The sequence below is a fragment of the Nipponia nippon genome, unplaced genomic scaffold (assembly GCF_047370975.1).
Source record: "Nipponia nippon isolate SJK-2023a ecotype South Korea unplaced genomic scaffold, ASM4737097v1 scaffold_1, whole genome shotgun sequence".
Taxonomy (NCBI): Eukaryota; Metazoa; Chordata; class Aves; order Pelecaniformes; family Threskiornithidae; genus Nipponia; species Nipponia nippon.
In genome coordinates this window covers 13,472,743-13,488,917 of record NW_028262290.1, presented here as the reverse complement: position 1 = coordinate 13,488,917, position 16,175 = coordinate 13,472,743, and the positions used below count along the sequence as shown (strand labels likewise).

Genomic DNA, 16,175 nt, shown 5'->3' with positions numbered 1-16,175 from the left:
CGTCTCTGTTGAAAAATGTCACCATAAATTTGTCACCTATTTAAGGTGGCTACTGTGACAAAATATTTTGCACTGAGAGGGCTGCCTTTCTGGGATTTTTAAGATTGGGGGAAAAAAATTCCCTTTAGTTGTAGTAAATACTCATAGCCTAGCCTGTAATTTAGCATGTTCTCCAGCAGCTAGCTTTGCAAATCCAGCTTTCCAAAACTTACAGGAGTTATTACTAGCATGGCCTTGCAGCGAAACAAAATTCCAGAGCTACCCCAGCATGCAGGGAAAATCTATGCGCTGAGGACCTAAGGGCAGTTCTCTTACTAAGAAGATGATATGAACTCTTGGCTGAGCCCTGGCAGGATGAAGACTTCAATTTGTTTCCGTGAGCACTGTGATACTGCTTTTATATTTCTGAAAGTGGTATGGGTACACTTTTCTGTGAAAGCAGGAAAATTCCTACTGCCACTGCTGAGATCCAGGCCAGTCTTATAAATATTTACCATAATGCGGAGCGAGCCGAACTGAGCCTTCCTGCTGGTGTCAGCGATGGGGTGAACGATGGGCAGTGTACCTAAGCCAACAGGTTTAGACTCAGGGTATCTGGCTGTGCCGTGGGTTCCTTGCGTGGCGTCAGCAAAAGTCGCAAGAGCCCCAGTGCTGGTATTGATTTTTATGAATGCTTGGCTGCAGCCAAAGCTTCTGGAAAACTTGGTCTTCAGTTTCCCCAAGCCCCAGTTTCCCACTGGTAAATTGGGATAACCATAGGGGCTGACAATATGGGTGTGCTGTAAAGCTGATCAGGTTAATCTTGTAAGCACCTTGAGACTCTGGTATGGACAGAGCTACAGAAGCATCGTTATTTTCGAGAATGCACACCCAAAGACCAGTAAACTAATTGCACTCACCTTCAGAAAAGAGAAGATTTTAATCTTTTCACATTAAACCTGCCCAGGGTAAACATGCTTCTATCCTCCTGCTGTTAAAATATGTTGCCATAAGTGTCTAGTGTAGCATTTGACCTGTTTCTCTTGAATCTTTCTAGATTACAGTCAAGCCATTTGCACTTCAATAGTTCGGGGGCTTCATTGCATTTTCTGGGGTTGGAACGTAGCTCAGCTGTGAAAACTTGCTGGAGGCTGTAAGATGGCATAAAGACACTGAGCAGGGAGTATTTTTAAAGCCAGTTTTGGAGGGAGAAAATCCTTATACTTGATTCCTTTTTTTTCCCTCCGTTTGGTTGCGAGCCTAAAAAATTATGGAGGTCTTCGAGGTCGGCTCCCCAAAATGCTTTAAAGACAAAGCTGCGGCAGCCATTTGCCAGTTTTCTCACTTGACAGGTAAAGCAGAGAGTCATCAGTGCAAAACGAAATGGCCTGATTAGTAATACACTGGGGCTATATGGATCATATACATTCAAAATGGGACGGGGAGGAACAGATGTGTGAGGCCTGTCAGCCTTACGCACCAGCTCCACCATCAGGGACAGAGGGACCTACAGCAGCGATGAGGCGCTACATGGTCTTCTGTCGCCATACGGACCTCAGCACAGCAGACCCACTGTGGCCCCCTAGACCTTACCATCATATAGAAGTTGCCACAAAGCCTTAATGCTTGGAAGTCTAATACTATAAAAGTCTAATTCTTCTCCCCTGCACAGTGTGCCACGTGAGGAACTGCATCATTTTTCCCAGATTCTCTCCTCCCCTTCCCAAAACACCTCTCAGCTTTGTTAACACATATCATTAATAGGCGTGTATCATTTAAGTCCTCATAAACAGCACCATGTCTATTCAGCAACAAATAAAACAGCCAAACTAGGATGCCTGTTAGCTTTCCAGCTCCCCAGAGAGGTGGCAAATTGTACCACCAGTCCCTCTAGAATTGCCAAATATCCCCATCAATTCTGTTTGCACCACCAGTCTAAAGATGCTATATTCTAATCTAAGGGACAGATAAAGACACATTCTGAAATACGTACTGAAGTACAGATAAATATACAAGCTGTCTCGGTGAATTAGTTACATGTGCAAATAGCTTCCTGGAAGAGCAGGCTCAGTTTGACGGTTAAAATCTGATCCAAAATCCACAGGATTCACAAAAAAAAAGAAAAGAAAAAATGCCCTACTTTGAACCAGAGGCTCTGAACCAGGTCTTTGGTTAATTGGAAATGGATAATGCTGGATATGACACCTGCTGAGCAGTCTTGGTCACTAATCCACTCCAGTTGTCCACAAAGGCTTGTGACAGTTGTCACCCTTCACTGCCAGGCTCAGCAGGGAGGTGGGAGATGAATGCCTCGGAAAGCCAAACTGCTCACCCCCGGCCTGTTATCTTCTGGATGAGGTCGGGGCAAAGCCACAGGGAGCGTAGGTGAGGTATGCATTGCCACCGGCCATGCAATACCTGCTTCCAAACAGGAAAAAGAGAGTTTAGTCTCTAGCACTTTCAATCTATGGATACACAGGGGGAGAAAAAGGAAAAAAGTCTTAAAAATTCCAAGGATTTCTACTGAAGTAGTACCATAAACTGATGGAAAAGACTTCTCAAAGCAAGCAGCTTTCTCTAAGGAGAGAAATACATGATTTCTCGAGTGGATGCCCCCCCAGCCCTAGCACTGAAGTCCTGTAAAAAGCTCTGGGGAGGGCTTGAGCCTGTCTGCTCCAGGACAAATCCCATCGGCTTGTAGCAGAGATCCCACTTTTGTTAATACAGAAGCTGCTTTTTATTCCTCCTGCCAAAGCAGCCTGGCCTGCCCGGTCTTGCAGTGAGGTCATAACTCAGGGTTGATCACATCACAGCACGTTGCCATGGCGATGCTTGAACTGTCACAAAGGATGTGCGCTATGATTTCACAGCAGATGGGCTGTGAGGGAGGAAGCCCTCATTTAAATTTTAAAAATTGCTTTAGTAATTAGCAAGAGCAATAGAAAAAGACATTAAAAAGAAAAGAAAAATCCCCAAACTGCCACTCTCAGCAAAGGTTACAGGATTCACGTGGGATCTGAAGCCGTCCGCAGGGCCAAGCTGCTTTTCTGAGTTCACCCAGCTTTTGGGGTCACTGATGGGTCCAAAAAAGTCCGGAGCCTGCCTGGCTGGGGGAGGCCCAGAGCAGCGGCGGGCGAGCGAAGCCTCCCTGCACATCAGTACACTTCAAAGCACGCCGAGGCTCAGCCAGCCGCCCTTCGCAAGGGCCTGCTAGGAATGGCAGAGGGCAGGCGGAGGGTGCCGCAGGCTTTATTGAAACACGAATTGCCCGACCCGACGGAAGGCAAGGCGTAGTGCCCTGGCTTCAGAAGCTTTTAGCAAGGAGCTGGTTTAGGTACTTCTATGGCCCTTTTTAATAGAGCATGTGAGGAGCCCAGAGTCATACGGCTGTGTTTGCCCTCACGTCCTGAAGTGTTACCCCTCCAAGATGAGAGTGCAACCCCTTGGCCCCCTAATTCTCACAGCCCAGCAGCACTGACCCACACAGTAGCCTACGCTGGCCTCACCCTGCATCCTCAGCATCTCTGTCATGGAGCAATAACCCAGTCCCACCTATTGCCCCTGCACTTGGGAACTGAGATCAGCAGCAAACAACAGAGGCAGAGCAGACAGCGTCAAGCTTTCCAGATAGCCACAGTGCAGCCCTGCTCCCCCTCGGGCTTCTCCGTCCCCGGCAGAGGTGACCTTGAGGAAGCGAAGCCTCAGGTCCCTGTCCCTGCGGCCACCACGGCTCGTTGCAGAAACGCTGGCATCCCCCAGCTTGCTGCAGCAGCTCTCTTCCACACCGCAGCAGCTCAGCAACCTCAAGGCAGAATGAAACCTCTCTCTCCTTCACCTGCAGCAGGCATCGCACGTGGTGTTTCAGGGAGCTTGGGCTGAGTCCTCATATTTAATGGGGAGAGCAGACTTCAATGCAGCATGTTCCTCGTTCGTTCAGTGACTAACTGTTGATCTCTCTAAGAATAAGCCAGATGGTTCCCGTGATAAGTGATCAGCTCTCCTGGAGTTTTTGAAACAGAAAAAGACAGATGCCTGCGTGCCTCTTGCCAGGACCCATCTTAAGCTCAGGCGATGAGTGCAAATGCTTAGGGAGGTTGTGTTCAGGGGATTCTCTCCATCCAGGCTTAGCAACTAATCTTCCCCATCAGCCCTGCGTCCTGAAGGGGAGGCATCTTGCCTTCTGACAGCTTCCCCTGGCTTAAGGGCACTACAAATCATAAGGTCAGCCCTTATAATTGGATCAGGCCTTGATATTGCTTTGCTCTTCTGTGCATTTATATTAACATCTCATTTTGCAGACAGCGCGTCTGATCGGTGCTCACTACCTCAGCTTGCATTTGCACACCCCGGCGCTTGAGAACACTGATAGGATTGACAAAGCGTTTTAGCAAAGGAGAGAGCTTGGTCTGGGGAGTTGTTTTGCTGGGGTGAAAAAAACCAAACCACCCAGGTTGGAGAGTGAGTGTCAAACACACGAGGCTGAAGAGCTTTGTTTCTTGGCCAGTGGTCTGCACAACATGTGCAAGCACCACTTTCTGCCTTCAGCACAGAGATCAAGATCTCCACAAGAGAGGAAAAAAAAGTAACAGCATTTATCTGCTGACTTCTTCCTAAAATGTTTTTACCTTAATTTGTCCTGCTGACTGCATAGAAAGCCTAACTCCACTATTGAGCTGTCATTAAAAACACCAACTGGGAGCAGGGGAATTGCCGTACCTGTGCGGGGTAAGAACAGGGTGAAAGAGCAGTTAGGAGCAAGGTGTAAAATTAGGAACTGAGGCTGAGCCTGGTTCTTCCCAAAACCAGCTCTAAGGCAGCAGCTTGGCCCGCCAGCCCAGGGCTGGTTCACCTCGCCCGGGAGAAGCAAACACCTCCTGAAGCTCACAGCCCACCTCTTTGCTGCTGCATCCTGTAGGCAAAACTCCGCTTGATCTTGCAGTCTTAGGCCAGCATAAAAATGAGCAGCATACAGCCACGCACTCAACAGAAAATGACTCTCCGGTTCTTTTACTTACATGCCTCTGTTTTGGCTCTTCAAGGATGCACATTCCCTTTGAGGATATTTACTCAATCTCTTCAGAGCGAAATTCGGAGCTGCACCTCCAAGAGAGGGAATTAGATCTGTAATGCTGACTCAGCCTGCAATTTGACAGGATTAAACAGTCAGAAAGAAACCATTAAGCTGAAAAAGCCTGAAACGTATGTGACTACATATGTCAGACACTCATATCCTCATCATAAAAAATATATATACACATATCAGTACGCAGTTCATTATCTCTGACCAAGGTATTATTTCACAGGCGAGCTTGCAACTTCATCTGAGGGCTTTGCGGAGCAGATGTCACTTTAAATCTAGAGAAAGTGCACAGAGGAAACGGAGAGGGCACTCGATTTAAAGCAAGCAAGTGCTCTGCCCTCACTTTCCTGGGAAATTGTGCATGCATGTTCACTGTGCTTTGTAATCAGTGTGGCTTCCATTGTGTTATTAATTAAAAAGAGAGGCCTTATGCAGAAGAAATTTAAAATTGCAAATTTCCTTCCTGCATCTCCTGTAAAAGCAATTTCCATTTTGTCATGTTACCCTGCATCATTTTCATGTTAGGTTTCTATAAATGAGTTACATACCGAGACTTAGCAAGAGTATTCACATTGCATTCATCACTGATACTTTTTTTTATTCATGATTTCCCAAGGAATCAAGGCTTTTGTAATTATAAACTCTAACCATAAACACAGTTCTCCCATTCCTCAGTAAACTTCTGAACCTTTCACTTAACTTCAGTTAAATTTGACAGAATCGGAGCTAACTGACTGACCACAAGTTTCCCAAAAGGCGGCATCTGGGTAGAGATGCCACACAGCCTGTCGGTCCCAGTGCTCAAGATTCAGAGGAGGATTTTGATGACCAAGTTGAAAAAAATTCACAGAGCAGACCTCTGTGCACTATATTTTGCACTTCAATGTGGGAAAATGCCAAGTGACACAGGAACAGGTATCCTTAGACTTACCTACAGGGTCTGAGCAGCTTCTCTAGCAGTAACATTGAATACACAGTGCTCACAAAGTCGTCCTTCGTTTGTTCATTTGGGACGGCAATAGCAACTGCTACACTTCCAAACCCCCATCCTCCTCCCCTTACATACAGGGAATTATGCTCCGTTTTTAATGATCTTTCAGCTCCTAATTTGTGTGACATCACCCAGGGTTTTGGGGAAGGCAGATGAGCCTCACTGGGGGCCCTGGTGCCGGCGTCGCTTTGACCCCAGGTTAGAACTGTCTTTGTTACAAGCCGGGCTTAAAGTCTGAAAGCCGGGACCGGCTCCCGTGGCCGGCCCTTTTTTGCACTTGAAAGGCAGCGTTAGCCGCCCTATCACCAGATCCATCAAAGAGCCTTTTGCATTTGGCACTGCAAAAAAAAAGTTAAAGAGGCCTTAAGGTAAGTGTTAATTAGGACAAGACCAAGCAGATGGTTTTTTCACCTGCTTTTCCATTGATCTGCCCTTTCAAGAATATTTTCTGTTCACAAGCATAGTAGTCTTATTAAAACGCTTTGGCTTTTCTTTTTTTCCAAATCATAGAAATCATTTGAGACAGTACGGGGAAAAAAGTGTATCCTGGGGGGAAATATTTTTGCCCCCTAAAATAGCTCTTTCTTTTTTTTTTCCCAGGCATTCAAAATTCAGAAACATTTCCAGGGCTGAAGAACTACTGAAGAGTTAAACAAAATATATTCGGTAGTATTTATAAGAAAGAGGATTTTCCATTAAAACACCCCAAACCTCTAGGGAGGAAAACCAAAGTTCAATGAGCATCAGCAAGCTCTGATGGTCACCTCCTGTGCCCCCAGCAAGGGCGGAGAGGATGCCCATGCCTGTCCCTTCCTAACGGCTTCGATCTAGAAAGCAGAGGGAAAGTTAGCAGCCACCTCGGAGCTGGTGGCAGGGAGGGAGGAATCCATTCTGTTATCAAATACTTGCAGAGACTGCACTCAATCAGGCAGTCAGAAACACGCCTACTCAGATAAGGGTATCCCTGCAAAGAAATCTCTTGACACTGCTTTGACATATTTACGTTCTTCCGCGATTATTCAGTTGCAATAACTTCGAGCTCCTCTAACACGGTAACACAAAGCCAGTCCCCAGCCCCACAGGGGGAAGGGAAACAAAACGTTGCCCAAGGAGGTGACCCAGCTGGGTTAAGGGCGGCAGCTGGGCTCTGGGGGCCCCAGCGCTGGTGATACGGGGCAGGGCGAGAGCCGGAGCAAGTGGAGATTCAAAGCCTTTGGAAGTTTAAGTATACAATTAAAATATTAGTTTAATGCCATCTGATCAAAGATACCGCACCATAGATAGAGCACGCCTGAAGTTACAGGGAGATTACGCTGCTCCTAAGTCCTGTTAGCCTGGACTTGTTGGAAGATCTGCTATCTAGTAGCAAGATACAATCGGGAAATTATTTCTTTGAATTAATTCATTGAAGTAAACAGAAAATAGCCCGAGTCCTATCTGTCTACATCTCTTTGGAAGAAAGGCAAGGAGGCACAAGAGTTCAACGACAGTTTTAAATGGGGGAAAGGATTCCTGCGATGCAGCAGAGGAGCAGAGATTATTGCAGCATCCCTTGGAAATACACACCACCTTCTGCAAAGCAATAAACAACCATCGCCCGAAGCCCACCCAAAACCGGGCGGCTCGGAAAGCCTCCACCACCACAAGCCGAGGATGAAGACATGCCCCCCACCTCCCCAGGTAACCTGCCCCGCCGGGGAGGGGCGGCCCCGGGGAAGCGGCTCAGCCTCATCCAGCCCCTCATCATCCCGTCGCCGTCCCTGTAGCGGGGGTCCAGCCCCCGCCGACCCCACGGCAGGGATGCTGAGATGGGGGTCCCGTCCCCACGTCCTGCAGCGGGGGTCCAGCCTCTGCCACCCCCACAGGGGGAGGTCCAGCCCAGGCGGCCCTGGACCGGGGGTCCTCACCCTCCGGTCCCTACACCGAGGGTCCAGACCGCCCGGGGGGTGGGGTGGGGCGCCCCCACTGCGAGCCCCGGCTCCGCCCGGAGGATCGCGGGTGGGGGGGGTCCGTGCGGTTCCGCCCGTGGAGCGGGAGCGGGGGGGCGCGGCGGGGACCGGCGGAGCGCCCGGCGATGCCGGCGGCCGGGCAGGCGCCGGCCGGCGGTGCCGCCACCGGGGCTGCGGAGCGCCCGGCGGAGCCCACGCGTGCACCGCTCGGGGCGGGGGGGGGGGGGTGCGTGGGAAATTGGTGGGGCCGGGCCGGAGGAGGAGCGGCCGGGGCCGGGCGGGGGGATGGGGGGGGCACGGCCCCGCTCGCAACTTTCCGCCGAGCCGAGGGACCCCGGCGGCCGCGCCGGCGGTGGTATCGTATGCAAATACGCACGCTGACGTCAGAGATCATGTGGGTTTTGGCGTAGATCCCCACCGATCGAGGGCTCTTTTTTTTTTTTTTCCTTTTTTTTTTCTTTTTTTTTCCCTTTTTTTTTTTTTCCTCTCTCTTTTTTTTTTTTCCGCGGCGGGGCGGGGGCCGCGTGTGCGGGCGTGTGCGCGTGGGGGTGCGCGCGTGTTCCCCCGCGGGCCGGCGCGGCGGGGGCGGGGGGCGCGGGGTCCCGCGGCCGCGGGCTGCCGCGGCGGCGCGGTGCGCGGAGCGGTGCGCGGCGCGGTGCGCGGAGCCCCGCTGCCGCTCCGCCCGGGACAGCCGGTGCCGCCGCCCTGGGCGCAGGTAGGAAACTTCCCAGGCGGGGCCCCCCCCCCCCCCCCCCCCCCCCGGCGGCGCGGCGCGGCTCGGCGCGGCGCTCCCCGGCCGCCCGCCTCCCTGCACACAGGCGCTCGCCGGAGCTCCCGCCCCGGCCGCTCGCTCCCAACTTTTCCTCCCGCAAAAAACTGTCCGGTTCCCGGGACTCCGGCGGGGGCCGGGAGGAGGGGGGGGGGGGAGGGCGGGGGAGAGCGTCGGGGGGAGGGAGCCGGGAGGGTTGTTCGGGGTGGGCTCTTCATTTTTTTAGATCTATTTCTGATTTTTTCGCCATGCAGCCTCCTTCCCCCCCGTCCTCCTCCTCGCTCCCCGCCGCCTCCCGATCGCAAGTTTGGGTGAAGGGGGGAAGGCAGGAGGAGGAGGAGGAAGGGGGGGGGGAGGAAAAAACATGTCTACGTTTGTCTATGTCGACATCAGCAACACAAAATATGGCGTCCGCTTTCGACAGGGCGTTACGTAGAGGCGAGCAGGGCGATTTTGTCAGTGCGGTCTTTAAAGAGGAGCCGCCGGCTTGCGGCGGGGGGCGAAGCCGGCCCGGGGGTGCTGCAGGCGCAGGAGGGGCCCGGGCGCCGCCGCCACGCGTGGCTCCGCGCCCGCGGCCGCACTTGGCAGCGGTTCCTTCTGGTTTAATTTTTTATTAATTTATTTTTTTCCCCCCTCTCTGCCTCGCCTGCTCCCCCGTGACGCCGAGGCGCGGGGGCCGCCGCCTCCTGCCCCGCCGGTGCCGGTAACGGGGGAGAGCGGCGGGGCGGAGCGGGCGGCGCCGGGCCGGGACCGCGGCGGGGCAGAGCCGGGCGCCCCGCTCCATCCCTCCCTCAGCCTCCGCCAAAGTCTGTGCCTGCCTGGGGCGTTTTATTTGGGGAGATTTGGGGAAACTCGGCCTCTGGCACGTTGCATCCACTTTTTTTTTTTTTAGGAGGGGTGACTTTCCCTTTTGTTTTAGCTGGCTTCCAAAGCCACCACACAACTGTCTCCTTTTTTTTCTCCCCCTTGTCTCTCTCCCTCTGGGATGAGGGAGACAGCAAAAGGCACAGATTTTTCTCCCCTCTTTGCTAGGAATAAAACTTGGAAGTAGAGTTGAGATGTGCCCGCCTGAGTTTGGGGGATCCCTCTGCCTGGCTTTTTCCTGAGCCCTTTGGTTTGCTTTGCGCCTGTGAATCCCTCCTCAGGGAGGGAACGTGGTGGGGGGACGTGGCCCTGATTTCATTCCCCCCTTGGGCTCCCCGGACACCTTTCCAATGGGGGCTCCCCATCCTCTCAGGGCAGGTGCTCCTCTTAAACCTCAGGAGCTTGCGAAGGCCCGGCCGTGCTGGGGAACTCAGCAAAAGTTTTGGGTCAGAAGGTGGAGAGCAGAAGAGGGGAAAAGCATCCAAAGAAGTAGGAATGGGAGGGAAAAGGAGGACTCTTGCTGGGTGGGAAGGTGACTTGGTGATGAGGATTGCTGGGCATCAGCACCTCCTGCCAGCTGGGTCCCGAGGCGGCAGCGCGGGGAGCAGCAGGCGAGGGTGCGGAGCGTGCGGTGTCCTGGGGAGCTGCACCTCTGGCAGCACCCGGGATCTCCCTCAGCAATGCCGGGGCCGCAGCGTAAGGCTGTCAGCTGGGCAAAACTGGTCTTTCCTATCTGATTTATTTTGTCCCACCTCGATTCAGATGCACAGGTGTCAAGATCCCAGTTCAGGAAGGAATTTTAGCACATCCCTTAGTGGAGCAATGACAGTCACTCTCAACCAAACCCCTTTCCAAATTGGGGCTGAGAACTAAAATGTCAAATGCCTCAACATAATTCTTTTACAGCAAATGATGGTAAATCATTGCTGCTCTGCATCATCATCCAGCTCACCTACAAATTATCCACACATAGTTGGTCAATGAGTTGTCTTTTTTTTTTTTTTTTTTTTTTTTTAAGCTACAGATTAAACTCTGTGCCGGGTTTGGCTGAGGCTGGGCTAGCTGTGCAGGCGCAGGTGGGACTAGCAGGGGTCTGATGTCTCTAGCAGAAACCTCTTGCATGTAGCCTTCCTGGGAAATGGCATGTGAAGTAACACAGCTGTGCGCTGCCCTGGTTTTATTAGACTGGTAGAGGAGTAATTTTGTTGCTTAAGAAGTATCTGTGACCGAAGTGCTTTGCCAGTGTAATATATTCCTGTCCCGGTGAAGCCTTTCTAATGTAGATGTGGCTTCAGTCTGTTGTATGAACTCAGCAGCTCTTTGAAACACAGAATTGCAAATTGATCTCCGGGTCAGGGACAGCAAGGTACTGGCCAGCAATCGGGAAGAATATAAATGCTAAAAAACCCATGCGTTTTTAAAGTTGTTGGCCGGTCCTTATTTTACTTTGGCAGTCGAGCGCATGTTTATCCTCTTCAAGGCTATCATATCATGCCTTCATATCTGCAGAAATGAATAGCCCAGAGCGCTCGCGTGTTCGTCCTCTCTTCTTGTACCTGTGATGAACTCGGTGCCAGAAAGCGCCTATAGATGCGCGTGGCTCAGTTATCAGCCCAAAGCCCGTGTGATTACTCACCTTCATAAAATGACATTTTCCCTGCCTGCCCACCCCAAAAGTTCTCCTGTCAGAGTTTCGTCCCACAGGACATCTCTGCCGTCAGTGTTTGAAGGGGGTGCGCTCCTTCCAACTGCTCTTTCTCAAAGTACCACTTCTTTTTTTCTGTTTTACCCTAGTAACAATCAACAATTTCTAGGCAGTGTCTGTAAAATCAATAACCCATTGTGTGACACAGCTCAAGTTGGCAGCATCACGTTTTGGTTCTTTTTTGTCAGAGGGGGGAGTTTTATTGTGTTTTTATTAAAAGTCCAAAAAATAAAGCTAGCATTAAATATAGTAAAGTTACTTGCTTCTTTTCACATTTTCAAACCAGTTTCAAACTGCTGCAGGCTGGAATGAGAACACAGCAGGTTTTGCTCATCCTTGTACAAGATGAAGATTTTAATGCCAGGCATGACATCACTGTATTTGCATGTGCGACATCTTTGGGTTTTATTCCTTTTAGTTTTGCTCTAACTTGGATGATCCTCAGCGATATTGTTTGGAGTCTCTTCTGGTTGGGATGTTTTGACCCATGTCTAAATTATTTTCTGTGTGCCCGCTTAAGGAATGAAAACATCCACTGAAAATAAATCAAAATAGTATTTTGATTAGAATTTGTTTAGAAACAGGCAGTGTCACACCTGAATTCCCTGAGATTTTAGCATGGCTGTCAGGTTGCAGTAAAGCTGCATCTGCTTTTTGTGTGCAGAGGGTGCGATTGCAGTTTTGACTTCGTTTCAAGTGTGACGATAATTCAGCACGTGTGGTCTTTCCCTAAAAGTTGCTGCAAAGTGGAGGTTGTAACATGCACATCTGCATGATGGTATCTGTTCGTGTTGAAAGTAAGTAATAAACAAAAGTAGGCATTAAAATAATCTATAAAGGCTTTAGCTTAAAGCCGTTAAAGTAATTGCTGGTCTTCTGTCAAGGTGTGTTTACATGTGTCACGTCAGCTGGAAATAATATTTGTGGTTTTAGTTTATTTTATCAACCCTTCAAAAATAGGCAGGTCTGAAGTTTACTGCATGTCATGATACAGTTCAGTCCCAGGATAGCAATAAGTTTGGGTTTTTTCTGTAAAAGCCAAAAGAGCTGTCGATTTCCAGAATGTTACAAATGCTTTTCATACAGGATGGTGTTTGAGAATTTGGTTTGTAGAGGTGTAGCAAAATGGAAACAAAGTGAATCGGGCCCTTGGAAAATGAAGGGGAGAGAGCTCAATTCCAGCCTTGCCATCTGGAGGCAGGTCAGAAATCACCAACCCAGCCCTCCCTCCCCAAAACCGCCATGCTTTTGCAAGTCAGGAGTGTTGTTTGATTGATTGTTTTGTTTTAAGAAAGACGCACTTTGGGTTGTTGCAAGAAATGCTGTGAATTTGGATTTAAGACGATGCACTTGGCAAGCTTTTCGCACAACCGTGATACCCCAAACCTGTCTCTGAAGTGAAAAATGAGTTTTCTGTAAAATGAGTTTACATAAAACGGCCAGTATTGTGAGTCTGCGGGTGCAACTGGAAGATCTGGTCAAATTGAGGAATATAGGGTTTTTCAGGGAGATGTGTGAAATGATTTTGTGTATTTCGCACTGAAGAACCTTAAAAGTTCTGGGTTTTATTAGTGAGCAGAGGGAGAATGGCACAGGCAAGCAGAGGAGGTTTTGGCACTGGTAACCAGGAGGGGACTTTAAAAAAGTCCTCCTGGGGGGGTTTATTCTGCTAGCTGAGGACACGGGTTACGGTGCCACATCCCCTGCGACAGAGGCAGGCTCGTCTCTTGAATTCGTGGATGAGACGCCACGTGCCCGAGCTGCCTGCGGCAGGCGATGCCCTGAGCAGGGCTGGCGGTGGGAAGGCTCGTGTCGGCGCTTGGCAGAGGGGAGCGTTTGCCATCTGGAGGGCTGACGGAGAAGGGAGGAAGGGTCAGGAAGCAAATGGGGAAGAAGGTGATCTGTAACGCCTCTGTGTTAGAAATCGCACGTCGGGAGTGGAGGGGGGGGACGTCAGCGAGTTTTGACAACCTTTTGCGAATCGGCCCGGTGCGCGGGGTACGTGCCGGGTGGTGAAAGCAGGGTGCGTGCAAGGAATTCAGTGTCACTCCAGCAATGAGCCTCCCCAGCTACATCTACAGTTTATATCTTCTCCAGGTTGTGGCCCCTGGGCAGGCTTTCCAGCAGAGACCTGATCTAACAAAGCAAAGCCTGCTCACCACTGGCTTGCCTCTCAGATTAACTTTTGCAGACATTTTGGGAGGAATTTGCAGATGCCCCCCCTGCCCAGACTACAGGTTAAGCAGGGCCATGGTCCAGGCTCACCCTTGGGCTCAGTTGCCATCTGCACCATTCACAAGCTCTGAAGTGATGTAGGTCTTTTCCATCTTGTGCTGCCCTTCATCTCGCAGTCAGGGCAAGCCCACTGGCTGCCCACCCCCTGGGGCTCTGGCTCAAAGGGCAGCCCCAGCATCCATAGGATTGTAGAATCATAGAATGATTTGGGTTGGAAGGGACCTTTAGAGATCATCTAGTCCGAACCTCCTGCCACGGACGGGGACATCTTCCACTAGATCAGGTTCCTCAAAGCCGTGTCCAACCTCACCTTGAACACTGCCAATGATGGGGCATCCACAGCTTCACTGGGCAACCTGTTCCAGTGTCTCACCACCCTCATCGTAAAAAATTTCTTCCTTATGTCCAATCTAAACCTACCCCCTTTCAGTCTAAAACCATTGCCCCTTGTCCCATCCCTACAGGCCTTGGCAAAAAGTGAGCACATATCTGTTTCAGACTACTTAATATCTCATTACGCCAGGTACCCAGAGCCTAGGAGTGCACAAGCGCTTTGATGGGGTCAGCATCCCACAACCATGCCAAGAACTTGCTCCTTGGGTGAATTTGCTCGTTTTAGATTTATCCTCCCAACCCTGCGCGATGAGTTTGATAAGTGGCATTAGCAAAAAATGCCCCTTTGCTGGTGTAACAGCCTTTCTGCCTGCGGGTTTTACCAGCACAGCTACATCAGTGACATGTCCTGCCCTGGGCTGATACAACCGCATAGTAAGCGTTAGTGGTACGGAACTGACATGAGATGTTCCCATGCAGAGATGTCTGCTGTTGTGTGCCTGTTCAGCTCTTGAGCACATCAACGCTCGTCTCTGGGAAGCCCTTTTTACTGCTTGAGTTAAGCCCAAGTTAAGCCCCGTCCTCCCTGCAGGAGCAGGCGTTGAAGGCTCTGGGCCACAGGAGCGGGCGCATCCTGGCCCGAGCTCAAGTGGCTCTGTGCACGTTGCGGAGTTCCCTCCAGACCGGTGTTATCTGACCACGCCATAGTTCAGTGCGCTTGGGAGACTCCTCTGCAGCCTGAAATTCATCTTCTGTCTTGGAAAAATGTGGCAAAGCTGAAAAATGAAGTTATTTCCCTTGTGTTACTCCACTCACTGTCCCCTTAGGTGTGGGTTTGCACGGAAACGATCTTGGTGAGAAGCAACCCTCTGCTTCACTCCCTCCTTTCTTAAGCGAGATAGATATAGATACATATTTTTTTAGTATTATTTTTTAACTTGCAGCATTTTGGTGATGTGATTTACAGTGTGGTCCCAGCTGGCACCAAGGGAGGGGACGATTAACTTCACACAAGCGGTGGGAGGGGTGGGACGGGAACTTCTTGCACTGGTTTCTGTGCCCCATCACAGGCCTGAAATCTTAGTTTTCCTTCCCTCTTTTTCTCCCATTCTTCCTGTCCTGACCTTATTTCCCCTCTTAAATGCTAAATATTTTTTTTTTAAACTTGCAACCTCAAATTACCTGTAGATTTCAGGGTTTCTTTTGTTGTTGTTAATCGTCTGGTGTTCCCACAATTTTGTAGCAAGTGTTAAAACTGCGTATTTGACTGGCTGTAGCTTAAAACAAACAAACAAACAAAAAAAGATATTTCTCGCTTGTTTTGAGTCGGTGACAATAACTAAGGAAGCCTGAAGTTCAGGGTTATTTAACCTCTTGTCCAGTCTCGTGAGCGAAGGAAGAAGTCCTGTGAGCAAAGCTATACAGGGAAAAATGTGTTTCCTTTCTTTTTAAACAGAATCTTGTTGTTCGTGGGTTATTTTAAATAGCACCCAAAAAAAGCAGGTTCTGAGCTGCTGCTAAAGACACCCTCAGAGGGGTTTGATAAAATACCAGTATTTCTCAAGAACTCTGTGCCCCTTCCCTTGCCTCCAATGTATGTGTTCCTTTTTCTCACTCTCCAAGCTTTGGACATTTTTTTTTATATCTCTAAACGTAATTTCATGCTTATTAGTTTCAGTTACTTGATGTTACACTTCAGTCAGATAGCAGAAGTGGGAAAATACTTGTTCTTTTTTTAAAATCTTATTTGCAAGAAGAAAATCCAAGAGTAAGCAGTTGGAGCTAGTAAGTTTTGTTGGGTTTCAAAGAGTGCCGAGAGGGAGGCCCCGGGAAGCGATGCGGGGAGGTTTTCCGTCCTCTCCTGCCGAGGGAAGCCGGTACAAAGCAGACAGCGCCGGCATCTCCAAGCTTTGCTGCCAGGCTGGCAGAGCGCTGCTGATTCACTCTCGCACAAAATAAAGGAAAGTCCTGATGGTTCTGGCCTGAAGTGTTTTGAGGAGATGCCTTCCCCACCCCTCTTCCTGCCTCCCACCTCTAGAGCAAATATGTTTTGTTGTGGGTTTTTTTTTTTTTTCATCATCCTCTTCAGCACAAACTGTCAGGCACCGCAGGGAGTTTTTCCTTGTCTTTTGTCTCTCCAGAAGCTGATTTATTTAAATGATATGCTGGGAGCACACTGCTGTTGCAGGCTTCGGTGCTTGTCGTCTTCCAGGCTTCGGTACAATTTCCTTGAAAATTGTGGAAGGTGGGGTTATCCCAGAGGATCGTGC

General features: G+C 50.0%; 1 protein-coding gene across 5 annotated transcripts in view; it reads left to right on the top strand.

Moving 5' to 3' along the window:
• The first annotated feature begins 7,679 nt into the window (after positions 1-7,679).
• The window catches only part of ZHX2 (zinc fingers and homeoboxes 2), a 97,517-nt gene continuing 89,021 nt past the window's right edge, over positions 7,680-16,175 (top strand). For 2 of the 5 annotated variants that reach the window (XM_087746917.1, XM_087746885.1), the window contains exon 1: positions 8,607-8,714. The gene's annotated coding sequence lies outside the window, so the exon portion shown is untranslated. Of the gene's footprint in view, positions 7,731-8,600; positions 8,715-16,175 lie in introns of those variants that run through there. The other 3 variants (XM_087746894.1, XM_087746902.1, XM_087746933.1) reach the window with 3 other exon arrangements.